The sequence below is a fragment of the Marmota monax genome, unplaced genomic scaffold, assembly GCF_021218885.2.
Source record: "Marmota monax isolate L192 unplaced genomic scaffold, Marmota_monax_Labrador192_F-V1.1 WCK01_AAM20220418_F8-fsc00137, whole genome shotgun sequence".
Classification (NCBI taxonomy): Eukaryota; Metazoa; Chordata; class Mammalia; order Rodentia; family Sciuridae; genus Marmota; species Marmota monax.
In genome coordinates this window covers 2,425,050-2,440,559 of record NW_026692854.1, presented here as the reverse complement: position 1 = coordinate 2,440,559, position 15,510 = coordinate 2,425,050, and the positions used below count along the sequence as shown (strand labels likewise).

The window sequence follows — 15,510 nt, the reverse complement described above, 5'->3', positions numbered from 1 at the left end:
AAAATGTAGTAGGAATGAATTATTTAGAAAAGTGAAAACCATAAAGACATACAAATTACAAACCCGAATTTTAATTATTAAAGTCAAACAAAATCTTTCTGATTCGTTTCTCAACATCTCTAAACACTTACCCTCAATTTCATGCACAGTTGCCTCATCAGGAGCCAGAAAGAGCAGAGAGTACCAGGGTGAAGACCATAAAGAAGGGAAGAGATTCTCCAACATGTTGGGTCTCAGGATCAGCTGAAAACTGTGTCAGAATCTAATCCCTGAGCTACGCCCTCAGGAAGACTGATTGAGCGCATCTGGGCGAGGGATGGCGCTCTGCTCGTTCCAGCAAGTTCACAGGTGTCGCTGATGTGCAAGTGGCAGATCTATAGAAGGCCTGAGTTGTTACCCGGTACCAGTGTCTAATGCTATCTTTGAAAAAACCCCAGCATACTAAACCATAAAAGTCCTGAGGTCTGGGTAAGGATCAAATTTTATCCAGTAGAAGAGTCAGGGAGCTAAGACTTGAATTTCTCTCATGGCCCCTCATCATTTTTGACACTAAAGGTAAAGAGCTCTTCAAGATGAGCCTGGCTTTCCCATGTTGCCAGTGTTTCTTTATTCTACACTGCTTCTCAATATGGAGTATGTGGTCAGGCATCAGGGGTTGTGGGTATCCTGCAAGTGCTGGGGCCTCATGTTCTCATGCTTTCCTGGTTTCCTTCCTTTGGCTTGGGATGGCTTCTCTTCCCCTCATCCCAATACCTCTTCCTTGCTCTTATTCATTTGTTCAACAAATGTTTTTTAACTACCTAAGTGAGCAGATTTGTATCTGAGATATAAATGAGATAATGCATTTAAGGGGCTTAGGAGGAATCACAGCACATGGCAAGCACTTGAGGGTGATGTTGACATTGATCATGTTGACAAGGATAATGAGGTTACAGAATGATGAGAATGTCGAACACTTTGTTTTATAACTACTGATTCAGAAGTCTCCTCAGTTATACAGTGAGGTATCACTGTACGAACTGGGCTTTTCACATCGATATTTTCATTTCCTAATGAGGTTTCTAGGTTATAGTAAGGTCTTCAATGTTTTTGAAAGAGCAGTAAAACTGAAGCAATCATAACACCCAACTATATCTAATCTATCCTTTTTTCATTATGTCATGTTGCATTTTTTTTAAATGTCCCTTTTTCTAGTCTCCCTATTAGTCTTTAAAAAACATGAAGAAACTCCCTTTCTGTCATTTTAAATAACCCCCTGGTCAAAGCAACTCATTTATTTGCTGCTTAATTGATGGATTATTTCAGACCTGATAGAAATGGCTAAGGAGTCATCCTTCATGTAAATGGAAGTGGGGTGGCAGAGTAGAGGTCCCTCACTCAGATCTTCCCTTAGGAAGAACAAGCCCTTCATGTGGAGAAAGTTGAGCTTCAGGACCTGTTTCAGCTTTCAGCTCAAGTCTGGATCTTCTCATGCAGCCCCCAAGTCAGTGATTGGACATAACAGTGAACAAGGGAACTATTTCCACTACTTAGGATTCCTCTGATTGGAGTTCCTACTCCAGAGCTTCCATTAAGTTGGCTGAGACTTCTTCTTCTGATCTAATCAAGGCATGAGACTCTTTCTCCAAATCCTGTTTTCTTCCATTCCTATCTTTTCATTTCATCTCAGCGTCTCCTTTCTAGAGGACCCAAATGTCACAGCAACGTGAACATGCTAGATGATGTTTTTTGCTTTCTCAGTGGGAAGTTAAGCACTAAGTCAACCTGCGGTCTTAGGGAAGAAATAAACAAACGAAACTTGACAAGGAAATAAACAAGACCTGCAGAGCACCTCTCTCCTTTATCTGACACGAGGCACAAAGGGGCATGACTGTGTCTTCCACCTGCTGAGGCACTTCACCCCCTACCTCAGATGTGCGGCTGTCACTGCTGACTTTGAACTTCATTGTTTCTACCTTGATTTTTCTTGATTGTGTATGTTCCTGATGCTTTCAGACTTTGGGACTGACATTCCTAAATGAATCTTGACCCCCTTTGTATTCAGAAAGCCACCTAGTCTCTGCAAGGGAGTGAAGGCAATGTTAGTGCCCTCTCCACAATTTAACAGCTGAGAGCAAGAAGACTTAGCCAAGTTGTCGTCGTCGTCCTCATCATTGTCGTCGTCATCCTCCTCCTCCTCCTTCTCCTCCTCTTCCTCCTCTGTCTTCTTTTAATGTAGACAAAATCTGTAGCTATGTCAACATAGGATAAGATAAAATTATTCCAACAACCAATAATAAATTATGAGGGACGTTGGTGCCAAATTTTAGTCTCTTTTGGCTCCTCAAATACCCTTGACTATGACACAAAACTAGGAACTCAATCCCTTGATAAAAGAGGTATTACCATGGTTAGAATTAAGAGTGACCTTAGTCATTTGTTCTAATAACTATCATCCTTGCATTATAATCGATGTTTTACTATTAATCATGGGTGTATACTAGGATCATAGTTTCCTATATTTAAACAATGTTTTTTTTTTCATTCATAGTAGTTAGTTTTATTTTTTGCTCTTCCCCTACAAATAAAATGCTTTAGCAATTCTGCCTCAGAGAGGGGAAGCTTCAGTTAAATAAATATATATGCAATAAATAAAATTAAATTTGGTTTTTCAAAGCTGATTTTTTTTTTTTGCCATATGTGGTGACTCATGCCTGTAACCCCAGCAGCTCAGGAGGTTGAGGCAGGAGGATCCCAAGTTCAAAACCAGCCTCAGCAACTTAGCAAGATCATAAGCAACTTAGTAAGAACTTGTCTCAAAATATAATTAAAAAAACAAAAGGCTGGGGATGTGCTCAGTGGCTAAGTGCCCCTGGTTCAATCCCCTATGCCAAAAAAAAAAAAAAAATCAAAGCTGATTTCTTGACTTCACACAGTTTGGAAGAGTACCTAACCACCTGTCTAAATCTTTCCCGTATTATAGCAGATTAAAAATTCCTGGTGTGAGGAGGGGAAACAAAATTAGAGAAGTTAATGTACTTTGCTAACAGTGGCACTTTGCTTTTGAAGATAAGAGAAGAATGATAACAAAAAGAAAACTTATGCACTTTAATATAAAGTATAGAAACAGCCACAAATCTGTGTAGAACATCAGAGATTCAAGGGCTCTAAAATCCCCTTATATTACAAGTATGTGATTCTCTTTTGAAAAGAAGTGATCCCTAATGTGTGAGTTAGCTATTGCTGTGTAACAACCTCCCCTGCACTTTCAAAATACCCTTGCCTCATAAATATATATGGTACTATTTTACATCAATTTTAAAAATAACCATTTTGGTAGCTCATAATGTTGTGGGTCATAAATTCAGACTGAGATCAGCTGGATGGTTCTACAGGTCATAGTTCAACTCACCTATGCATGCTCACTCAGCTAGGATGGGGAAAGTATTTGACAGTGTTGAATGATTGATTCTCATGTGTGGGACTTCAGCTAGGACAACAGAGTTGACACAGCCTAGAAGCATGTAGTCTGTCACTGTCCAACAAGCTAACACTGATATGATCCCAGAATGAACAGCATGGAGAAAGGGGCCCTGAGAATGAAGGTGTGGTGTGCAGGCTTCTCGGGGACTAGAATTGAAGATGAAAACCTATTATTTTCACAATATCTATTGGCCAATATAAGTTACAAAGAGTTCAGATTCAAGAAGACAGTAGAGCTGGGTGCAGGAGCACATACTTGTGATTCCACCAACTCCGGAGGCTAAGACAGGAGGATTGCAAGTTCGAGGCCAGCCTGGGAAACTTAGTGAGGCCCTAAGCAATGTAGCCAGACATAAAATAAATATGTCCCAAAATAAAAATTAAAAAGGGCTTGGGATGTATCTTAGTAGTAAAGCACCCCTGTGTTCAATCAATCCCCAATACAAAAAAAAAAAGACAATAGAGTCTCTTTCTTTCTTTGATGAGAGAGACTGAAGAGTCATGTTTCATGTTTAAAAAGTTATAGGCCAAAGAAATGAAGATATGTGGCTCTTCTTGTAATCTGCACCATTTAATAAGACCTATAGATGGAAATCATCTTGAATATCTCAGAATAACTTTAACACCATCCACCTCCATTTACAGTGCTATGTCTATATTGTAATGTGGCTATAGATAAATAGAAAACTGCATTTAGGGAGCCCCTTGTTGTAGGAAGCAGTAACAAATTTACAATGGACTGTTTCTATGAGTTTGATTATCAACTTGGTAGTTTGTTTAATACTCCAAGTGCTGTCTGTAATATCTTCCCTACAAAGCACCTTTCTAGATAATCTAGAAACCAACATTCTATCCCTTCTATTCTATTTGCAGGACCTGGGTGTCTTACTCCTCTGCTTGGATGAGACTCACATTCATGGAAACATTCTTGGTGCACTGTGACCCACTTCAATAGCAGATGCGTGTCTCCATGTACAGGGGGAAAGATTAGCGTGGCAATTTTAATACTTTGCTGGAGTCACGGGCCCCTTCAAGAAGCTGACAAAATTCAGGGGCCCTCTAGAAATAGACAACACTCATTCACACAAAATTTTGTACAGAATTTCAAGAGGTCCACAGGCCTTATAAAGCCCATCTGTGAACCATCCAGGAGTGTATGGACCTCATTTAGAGGATTCTACTGTAGATCATCAACATAAATGCTCAGGCAGCAAGCTAATCAGAAGCACCAGGAGGGCACATAGAAGCAGCCAAAGGTACCCTGAAAGCACAGTTATGAGTTCCAACCTCTTATAAGAATAATATTCAGACATTATTTATTCTGGGAGAGACAAGGCTCTGGATTCTCTCCCCAAATGCAAAAGAACAGAAGCAATCTCAGATTTCATGATCACTTGCAGAATCAGCACCTGTGATCCTGACAACAGAACAATCCCTGAGTTGAGAAAGTAGAACCTGATGCTCTCTGAGCAGTGGCCATCTCGATGTAAGGCACTGCTTCTCTTAAAAAGCTTCACTGTTATACGCACTGAAGAAATAAATAATGTCAGAGGGTTGGTTCAAAATAATCCAAGTTGGGAGGTGCAGATGGATGACACAGAATTCGTCCTAAGCCTATAATTATTGGAGTTGAATGATGAATGCTTAAGGGGTTTTACACATTCTCTCTTTTTATAATAGAAAATGACAAAGAAGGAGACTTCAGTGTTTTATTTCAAAGGGGAAGTCAGTCCAGGTGAAATAGAGGAGCAGAAACATGATCTTCTTTGCAACCACTCTGAAATGAAGGACTTTTCCAAATCCTACTTTACTCCCTTCTACACAGCCACAGGATCTCCTTGTTTCCCTTATATCATGTTAAAGATCCTCTCCCAGGTTTTTCACTGATTCAAGGAAGTTATGAAAAATGGTTTCAGGATGGTAAAACAAATACTAACTCTTGGATAAACCATAGCATATGTCCCATGGTCCCTGGGGGGTCTTCTACCCTTGCTGCAGAGCTGCCTCACAGATGAGATAGAACTCCCCAGATACATTACTGGGAAGAATTTGTTCTTTAACATTAGCTTCTCACCTTCCCACTGTATTCCTGTAGTGTAGACCCAACCAATTAGGACAGCAGAGAAAACAATCACTAGTTGATTAGACTTGGTCAGTACTTCACTAAAGAGCCTCAGTTTCCTCAATTTCACTAGGAAGGAAAAGTCCAGATAGGTTTGCCTGACAGGGTTATTTCAAACCACAAATTAAACAATTAAATCAGATGGTGAACACATCACCTGTGTGTAAATTCAAAAGGAATTTGTTTCAAATTGGGTTTGACAGAGTTGCCCCAGGGGCCTCTGAGGACACAGTTCTCTCTCAAGCCCACTTGGGCCTCTTCCAGAGCAGCTCTGCTTTACACAGTTCTTTATTCAGGGTTTTGTGGGAAAATTCAGTTGAAAAGAGGGTCCCATTGCTAACAAAATTGTTGATGACTACTGTTTTAATTTGTATGTTAAAGATAAGGAGAAAGGTTGGGAGCTACTGCCAAAGAAATAGCATCTCTAGAATTATGAACCGTGTCAATGGAAAAATTAGATTTGAGATATATGTCACAAATTTTGTGTGTGTGTGTGTGTGTGTTATACAAAATATGCCCTATATTGGCAATATATGTTTAATGAAGAATCTTTCAAGAATGCATTCTATTAAGGAATGAGGTTGAGCAGTGGAAACAGAGCAGCTTCTGGAACCAGAGTAAGAATCCAAAGACCTGAGTTTGAATCCCATCAGCCCCATTTAGCACCAGTGTGAAGGCTGACAACTGTGTTATGGGTTGTGCCCAGTTCCCTCAACTGTGAGCTATGTAAAATCATACTTGCCTTGCTGTGACAATTAAATGAAAAATTAAAATGTCAGGTATTCCCATAAGAGACTTTTAAAACATCACTGCTAGAATAACTTTGCTTGCTCTGAGATTGTGCTATGCTTCTTTTTTCAAATAACAAAAAAATCATGGAGCTATTCGTGTCTTTAATTTTGCTTCACCTGACAGAAAATTCAGACTACAATTTTAAGTTCAACCGTAACAACTTGATGGATACTCACAGCCTGTGACTTTTTCCTCTTCCTTTCCCTGAATTTCTAGCTTTATTTAAATTCCCCCTGATCTCAATTTTCAAATTCATTATCCATTTAACATGCATACTCTTCTCTAAACTGTTCCCAAACTTTTGTGGAGTAAGGCAGGAAGGTAGAAAGGATGGAGCCCTGGAGCGAAGAAGCCAAGGAGGATGGCTGGGGAGACTGAAGCTAGCATATGTTTTTTTCCACAAGTGCCCAAGAAACAGTGGTAAAAATAAAACCGTGTAATATGTTGAATCTAGTTGTCCAAGGCTTCTGGAAACCACACATTGGCATGTTTAATTAATAGCACTTTATATCTGCAGAGCACCTTTGCTTTCCCAGGCATGCTGTCCATGATGTGAGGCTGTGACAGGCAACACTGCCCCATTGTGAAGTGTCTTTCTGGCATTTTCTGTAAGGTGCTGGTGAGGACTGAAAAGAGCCCAGTCTTTCTCCCTTTGTCTCTCTCTCTCTCTCTCTCTCTCTCTCTCTCTCTCTCTCTCTCTCTCTCTCTCTCTCTTTCTCTCTTTTATCACAGTCAGTCTTTCTCCCTTTGTCTCTCTCTCTCTCTCTCTCTCTCTCTCTCTCTCTCTCTCTCTCTCTCTCTTTCTCTCTTTTATCACAGTTTGGGTTATTAAATATAATACACTGGAGCCTTGCTATAACAACCAATCTTTGCCACCAGCCACATAATTTATTTATGTACCTAGAAATGTTCCTGTAAAACATCTATGTCTATAGATGGATAGATAAATGGTAAGTGATAGCCGAAAGAAAAATAGTCTAGACCTCAGAGGAATCTAATAATTCAAACTTACTGCAGACAGCCTGAAGATAGTTAACATATATAGTATTGATTATGTCAAGATTTAGTACTCTGGAAAAACCTCATAAAAAACAACATTTTGCTATCACAGGGGTTTGAGAGAGAGAGGGGCAATTAAAATGCAAGAAATACTAGTCTTGCTCATATTGAATTTTATAAATATTTCCCGGAATAATACCATTGTCTCCTGCAAATAGATATTTGATTACAAATCTAGCTTCTGAAAAAGCAGAGAACACTTTGTATTTGCTTTTAAAGGCTATCTGCCTCCACAGTAATATGCTCTGGGTTCACCCCCCTCATTTTTATGTTTCAGCCCCACTTGCTTCCCACTGAAGGTGTCACCTGTCGTTTCATGTGACAATTTGGACCAAAAGGGTCTTTGACATTTCTGTAAATAAACTGTTCCTACACAGAAAGGCTGGATTTGCTTTGGGAGCATGAGGATTATAAATGGACAATACCCATTTCTATTTCTCTCCACTCTTTCTCTTCTCACTCTGTTCTTTACATGGGTGATCTCTTTTCCCCAGAAGCTTCAAATATTGCTTCAAATATTGCAGCCTTGTCCCTGGCTATTTCTCTCTTGAACTCCAAACCCAGAATTTCAAGCTATCCAGAGAATACTCCAGTTGGGTATTTTTACTACATGCCAAACTGAATTTGTTGGAAGACAAATTCCTCCTCCTCTTTCTGTACCTTATCCCCAAATAATCTATTAAGTAAATCATGGGCAGAAATCTATCCCATGCCTTATCTGTTTGCTTTCAAAGATCAGCCTAACTCTCTTGTAGACTTGAATAAAGTGAAGAAATTGATGGGATGGGCAGGAGAGACTCGAGCTACCTATCCACAGCCTACTTCTTACAGATGTAGGCTCTTCTTACTCCTTTTGTTAAGTCTGCAAAGATTTTTGTCCATGCCTCTACTGCAGAACGTAGCTTGCCAGTGTATGACCAGATGATTAATATCCCTTTCTTCGGGTTTGAGTCCCTCAAGGGGTGAGGAAATATCTCATCTTCTTAATGTACCCAAGTTCCCTAAAGTTCTGAACGAATATCCCTTAATTGCTCCTGGAAAATAACCACTGAGCACCTACTGTGTGATAAATGTTAGAAATATAATTGTGAAGGTAACAGTTTTGCCACATCCTCCAGAAGACAGGGAACACAAAATAGAATATAAAAATGCTAGTATGGAGTAAGTTCAGATGCTGTAAGAGCATAAGCAAAGTGCTTCATCTCCAGCAGACAGGATGGAAAACAAGGCTAGGACTAAGGAGAGGAAAGCTAGGTACTTAGAGCCAAAATTTAAGGAGACACTAACTCTTTGCGTCAAGCAAGTGCAGGGTAGGCTCCTGAGTTGAACATGAACACTTCCTTAAATTTTGTTTCCTAGGTACCTCACCCTAGTCCTGGCCCTGATGGAAACTTATGACCTGCCCATATAAACTAATAGTCACTTTCTAAAGTATCCCATGGCAGATTGGTAGATCCTTAGAGACCAGGATCCTCTTTAATGGAAAATTAAATATATTATAGGACATAGGTGGACACCCTTATATTAAAGGGGGCACATCAGAAATTAATTATAGTCACTTTATTTATGTTGGTAATCAAAATCATCATAAATATAGGAATAATAAAAATTAAAAGAGTGTACACAGTACAAGTAAGGGTACACATAAGGACAGACAATATGGAATAGTGATTAGGGTGAAGGCCTATGATGCTCTGCCATTTGTATGTGGTTTTGAAGAATCATTTATTCTTTCTTTACCTTAGCAGTTTCCTTATCTGGGTAAAGGCAATCATAATAATAATATCAATTATCTCATATGAATACGGTGAACTTTAAGTGAGTTAATATATGTGAGAAGTTTAAAAAACAATGCAAACATTTAAGCAATATTAGCTCTTGTCATTATTCTTTAATTCTTCTAATTCTTCTAAATGTGTACTCCTAGAGTGGAGCCAGCTACATACAGACTGAAACCTCTGAAACTCTGAACTCCCAAATAAATTGTTCCACCTATTAAAAAAAAGATTGATAGTTAGAATTCCAAAGTGTCAAAAGTGTCTTGATATAAGATCTGGAAGGATCTTAAGACTTTTTTTATTACTAAGTTAACTGAGAAACTTATACAACTGCTCTTAGGACATCTCCTAAGGACCTTTACAACTAGCATGTTTCTAAGTCATTCTTCTTCTATCCTTGATCTTCAATTCTGGAGTTTCCTATCACAATTAGATGTAATTGTTTTTATTCACATTGCCCAGTTTTAATCCAGTGCTTTGCAACTGGTATATTGTGTGTGTGTGTGTGTGTGTGTGTGTGTACGTTTAGCAATTTTCTCCTCAACTAAAATGTAAGTTCCCATGAGAGCACAGCTGTGCTCAGTGCTATAATTCCAGCACCTAGCAGCACAACAGGCATGGAAATGTTTTTGAACAAATGAATGAATGATGGGTGAATTCTCAACTCCTCTCATTTCTTGCCTCTTATTCACCATCAATTAACACAAATTCTGTCAACTCAGTCTCCTGAATATCTTTCACGCAGCATGTCCTGTTCACACCACCACTACAAGCCATCATCATTTCTCACCTGTATTATTAATATGACATTTGACTTGCCCTCCTTCCTCAAGTCTCCCATTTCCACCAAAACAGTCTTCTTAGTGCAGTTGGAGTGCTGTTACTAATATGAAAATCCATCACATTGCTCCATTGATTAAAAATATTTCAAAGCAATACCAAAAATTTTACATGCTATATGGTTCCATTTTTATAACATTTTAAAATTACTAAAGTGAAGAGAATGAGGACAGATTTAGTAGCCAGTCAGAGGTTGAGGAAGCTCAGCTATAAGGTGGTGACTCCAAAGATATCCTTCATGGTGATGGAACATTTCTGCTTCTTGATTGGTTACATGGATTTATATGCAGGATAGGGTTTTATAGAACTATATGAGTGCATGCACACACAAACACACACGAATGTAAAAACTGGCCTATGGAGTTGGAGTGTAGCTCAGTGGTGGAACTCTTGCCTAGCATTGAAGACATTCTGGGCTCAATCTTCAGCACTGAAAAAAAAATGATCTAAACTGAGTAAGGTCTAAGTTAGTTAACAATATTATGTAAATGTCAGTCTTCTGAGTTTGATATTATGATATACTGACATGAGATTTCACATTAGAGAAAGCTGGATAAAGTATTTATGGGCCTCTCTATACCATTTTTGCAATTTTTTGTTTTAAAATATTTTTTTTAAATATTTCAAGGAATTGCCATTTCCCCGAGGAAAAACATCCAACGACATCATCACAATTCACAGATCTTTAAAGGATCTGGCCTCAAATTGTACCCCTAGCCCCATCTCTTCCACTTGAGTCATCCAGGTATGAGTGCACCTGTTAAACAGTTCATTTTATCCTATTGTTTTATGGGCCTAAAGCTTTAAAATATTATCTTTTTAAATGAGTATGTGAAAACAAAAATAACATATTCCCAATTGCTCCCTCAGTTAGCTCTCACTGCATAACAAACCACCTCAACCTCAGAATCTTAAAACATCACCTTTTAATATCATGCATGACTCACTGAACTTGTCTGTAGTGAGCTAGGGTCAGTGTTTGGTGCTCAGCTGGCTGTAAGCTTGTCTAACAGTCTAACATGACCTTAGCATAAACAACAAAGCTCTCCCACATGGGATCTCACCCTTCAGCAAACTATTCACACAGCAGTGGCAGAGTTTCAAAAGAGGGAGGAAGTATTCAAGGCTTAAGCTCAATCTGATACACAGACTTTAACCAAATTGTATTGACTAAAGAGTGTCACAAGGCCAATCCATATTCGAGGGGGTGAAGAAATTGCTGCCTCTCTTGATGGTAGAAGCCAAAACACACACACACACACACACACACACAGTAAGAGATGTGGACATAGTGTGAAAAATTGGTGCAATGAAATAATCTGCTAAAATCCCCTAACATAAATCATCACAATATGAATAATGCATTTCCCATTATAATATAAAATGCTAAGGTTCTGAGTAAGATTGCAAACATATTTCTAACCTAAATTCAATATTTTGAAAGCCTTCATTAAATTCACCAATGGAAAAATCACCATCTTTTACAGACAAATAAATTTTTTTCTTTAATCCCTCTAAATTTATGCATTTGGTGAGTTTCAAAAAAAAAAAATCGGCTACTTGCTTCTCCAGCCCCTCTTGTAGGTTTAATTTCTTTTTTTATTTCTTGTTCACTCTCAGTCTTAACGAAGCAGCTTAGTATTCAAGCAGCAGCAGCCCACTCCCAGGGAGATGCATTGTTTAATATTAATGTTCACCCCAAATGAAGCAACGCCCTGGTGCCTGCACATTCATTCAATGAGAAATTCTAACCTTCGGAGAGAGGCAGGTAGGGGTGATGCTGCTGCCCTCATTTTGTCCTTAGGGTGCAGAAGACCGAAGCAGGGAACTGCCAGATGGAAGTGGGGAATTTGATCCTTCTGCCCGAGTCAATATAAGCTGCAAAACTCTAATCATCCGAGTGGGCAGGAAGTCACCTAGGTAATTCAGCTGGTGGGCGCCCATGTGAAAGGGAGAGATAATCATTAATGTCACTCCCGAGATAGGAAGGTCTTTAAGGACAGAAATAGATTCCACTAGCACATTACATGGAGCCTATGGAAGTGCAGATAATGATTTTATGAGGGCAGTAGAGCAGGCTTAAATCAAATCCAGCAGCATGTGATTAGTTGATAAAATAACTATTTTGTTGTGCTTTGGTCTCTATGAAGTAACATGACTTTAAATTCTGGATGACAAGCCATTCATGCATATTAAAGTAAAAAGCTTTCCTCAAGTAGCATTTACTCTGTGAAATTCTTTATATAAATGTTACAGGTAAAGAGAGAGAAAGAATAAAGTCTGCCTATCAGCTTACCTACCAGACACAATGCCCTGGAAAATGAAGCAATGTTCTCTCCCTAAAAGTCTCTTTCAAGGATCAACTTAAGCTCCAAAGAAAGTAAAAGCATATGGATCACATGAAACAAAGTCTGCAAGGACTATAGTTTGTGTTCATCCACATTCTTCAATAGTAGTCCAGCCTTGTCCAGTAGGGATACATTTCAAGGCACCCAGTGGATGCCTGAAACTAGCCATAGTACCAAAACTATGATCTTACTAACCATTTGTCATGCACTAGAGCAGGAACTCCTGCAGTTTCAGGTGTGACAGTAAAACTAGCCCCAATTTCTTTCTCCTTCTTCTCAATTTAATGAATAGGAGAAGTATTATTATTGTAGATCTTGCTTTTTCTTCCCCTTTCCTTCTTAAATTGCAAAATTTCACCTTTCACTTAAAACTTCTCTTTGGTATATCCAAATTGACAATATCACTATGCTTCTTGTACTTTGGGGACATTATTAAGTAAAATAAGATTCCCTTGAACACAAGCACTGAGATACCATCACAATCTATCTGCTAATGCATAAGACATGGGCAAGTAACATATACAATGTGGATACACTGGACAACAGGATGAATCACTTTCCAGACTGAATGCAGCAGGATGGAAGAAAGTTACATCAGGCTACTCAGAGTGGCACATAATTTAAAACATACAAAGAGTTCATTTCTGGAATTTTCCATCTAACAATTTTGGAACACGATTGACCATAGATAACTGAAACCATGAGTAAGGAAAGTATCCCTTTTTATTTTCATTGACTAAAGACAGAATTGTGGCTACCCAGAGCAATTTTTAGTACCTATAAAAATCTTCAGAGCTTTAAATATTGCTATCTATTTAAACATATGTAAAACTTATGAAAACTTATGTACTTGGAAATCAAAAACCATATTTTACTTAAGTACCTTGATCTCTTTTGGCAGAAAAAGAATGTATTTTTCCTTATCTTAATAAGATTTTAATATTCAAATTTTGACAGAACCTATACTGCTGCTCTTATATGTCAGTACATATGTATTATAAAAACACCAAGAACTGCAGTAAATGGAAATATTGTACATAGATACATAAATGAGGATCATGTACTGCTCCTTAGTGTTTCATTAGGCTAAACACATGACAGACACACTGGATTTTTCAAACGAGGGCAAAATATGATTTATGGGTCAGTCTGTGAAACGGTTTGTGGATGTCTCATTCCTGATACTGAGTCTGATTAGTGGCAAAAGTCTCTTCCAAATAGGCACAGATTGTACCAGCTTCTAGTCACACAAAAATTGCTCTACACTAAATATTGATAGAACCCTTTATAATTTACAAAGCACTTTATTTTCATTATAAAAATATCATATCCTTATGGAACAGCCCTGTGAGGCAGATGATGGGTTGATTGGAAATACATAATATTCACAAGATCCAGGGTCACTCCAGACCCATTGATTTATAAATGGCTAAGCCAGGATTCCAAACTTGAATGTTTGGGCTCCAAATTTAGTTTTCTTTCTACTGTTATCATCCTGGTAAAAAAACAAAATCAGCACTTCCTTGCCCACCCCAATACTCTGAGAAGTGATTGGAAATTTAAAATTGTATTAAAATTAAATGGAATTGTCCAGGATAAAAGGCAAAGCTTCACTGTAACAGAAATGGTTGTCAAATTATTTTCAATAGTCACCGACATCCTTTGAAGCAAGCAGAATTAGCAATGTGTCCCTCCTTACAAATGAAGGAGGGAGCTCCATCAAGGAAGAACTAGGATGGTTTGCTGACCCTGAAGCCACACTGCTCTTCCTGCCAATTCAGGACCAGGAGACCATCCCATCCTATCTTTTACCAGAGAGCAAATCCCAGTGAGTGCTGGCACAAATTGCTCTGAAAATTAGATAGCAAGACTGTGTTGTGCAGGTTGTAATTCTGCAAGTGATTACATACTACCTAATAAAGTTGGCTTTCAACTCTCCACTCCTAAAAATCCTTCCCCTAAGGCAGAAATTCTTTTAACTGCTGCTCAAACATTCCATTTCACAAATAGAGTTGAAAACCTGGAGTTAATACCTCTTTGGAGTTAATTTAGTCATAGGATTTGCATCCTGGCCCTTTCTAGGGTCCTTTGGGTAAAGGCAGGTCTCCTCTGCCTCAGATTTAGGTGAAGATTTAACTCTTTTGAGTTAGTAAAATGCCTGACTTTACGTAGCAAGATCAGAAGCACTGTAAGTATGTAACTCCCTATTCTTTCAATTGCACTCCCTTGCTGTTCCTCTCTTGACAATCACAGGGATCACTCGCTATTACCTAAACTCTGTACTAACATGCCACATAACCTTTGCTCACATTGATAAGCATCTCCCTGAAACACCCTTTTCCCTGCTCCTGCTTGCAAACTCCAAGTCCTACCTCTGATGTTCTCATTGAAATTTTAGATAGCTTCTCCTATGCTAAGCCCCACCCCCTACCTCCCACACCCCAACCACACACCCCCCACTCCCCCAGCCCCCCACCCCCCTCCCTAAAGTCCTTCCACCAATCACATCATGAGAGATGCACATTCAGTTAGCTGGTTATATAGCTGCCTATCAGGAAATTCAGAGCTCAATAAATATTTGCTGGATTAAATTAATTAAACTTAGAATTTATCAAGCAGGCTGAGAGTCACTGTGGAGAAAAAGGGACCAAAAAAAAGGGTGGAAGGGAATATTGGAAACAAAATATTTGACCTACTTACACTAGTGTCTTAAGCCATGTCCAAAGTCATATTTGGACCTATTAAATTTCTATGAAGTCCTTGTTTTCAAGACAGTAAAATATTAATAAAGAATATACATATGTGTATTTGTTAGGATGCTAAAAATTTTCTGAAATTTTCAGGAAATAAATTTTCATTGTATTTTGGGAAAATATTTGTGGGAGGGTCAGTCTGTCTTCCTTTGTTTCATCTGTTGATATGAGTACCTATCAGGAGCCCGTTGCTTTGTTTTTGTTTCCTTTAAAAAATTTTTTTTAGACAAAATGGCAAAGAAATACTTTTCAGATTAACTGTGTTGCACTATGTTACCTCTGCTGTTCCTATATGTTGTCATAACTACCAGATATCATGGAAACAGAATTGAGGCAAAATGACCTGAAAAACAGTC

At 38.5% G+C, this 15,510-nt stretch overlaps 1 pseudogene; it reads right to left on the bottom strand.

Moving 5' to 3' along the window:
- Window positions 1-274: 274 nt before the first annotated feature.
- Window positions 275-15,510, bottom strand: part of LOC124095999 (small ribosomal subunit protein eS4-like) — a 36,443-nt pseudogene continuing 21,207 nt past the window's right edge.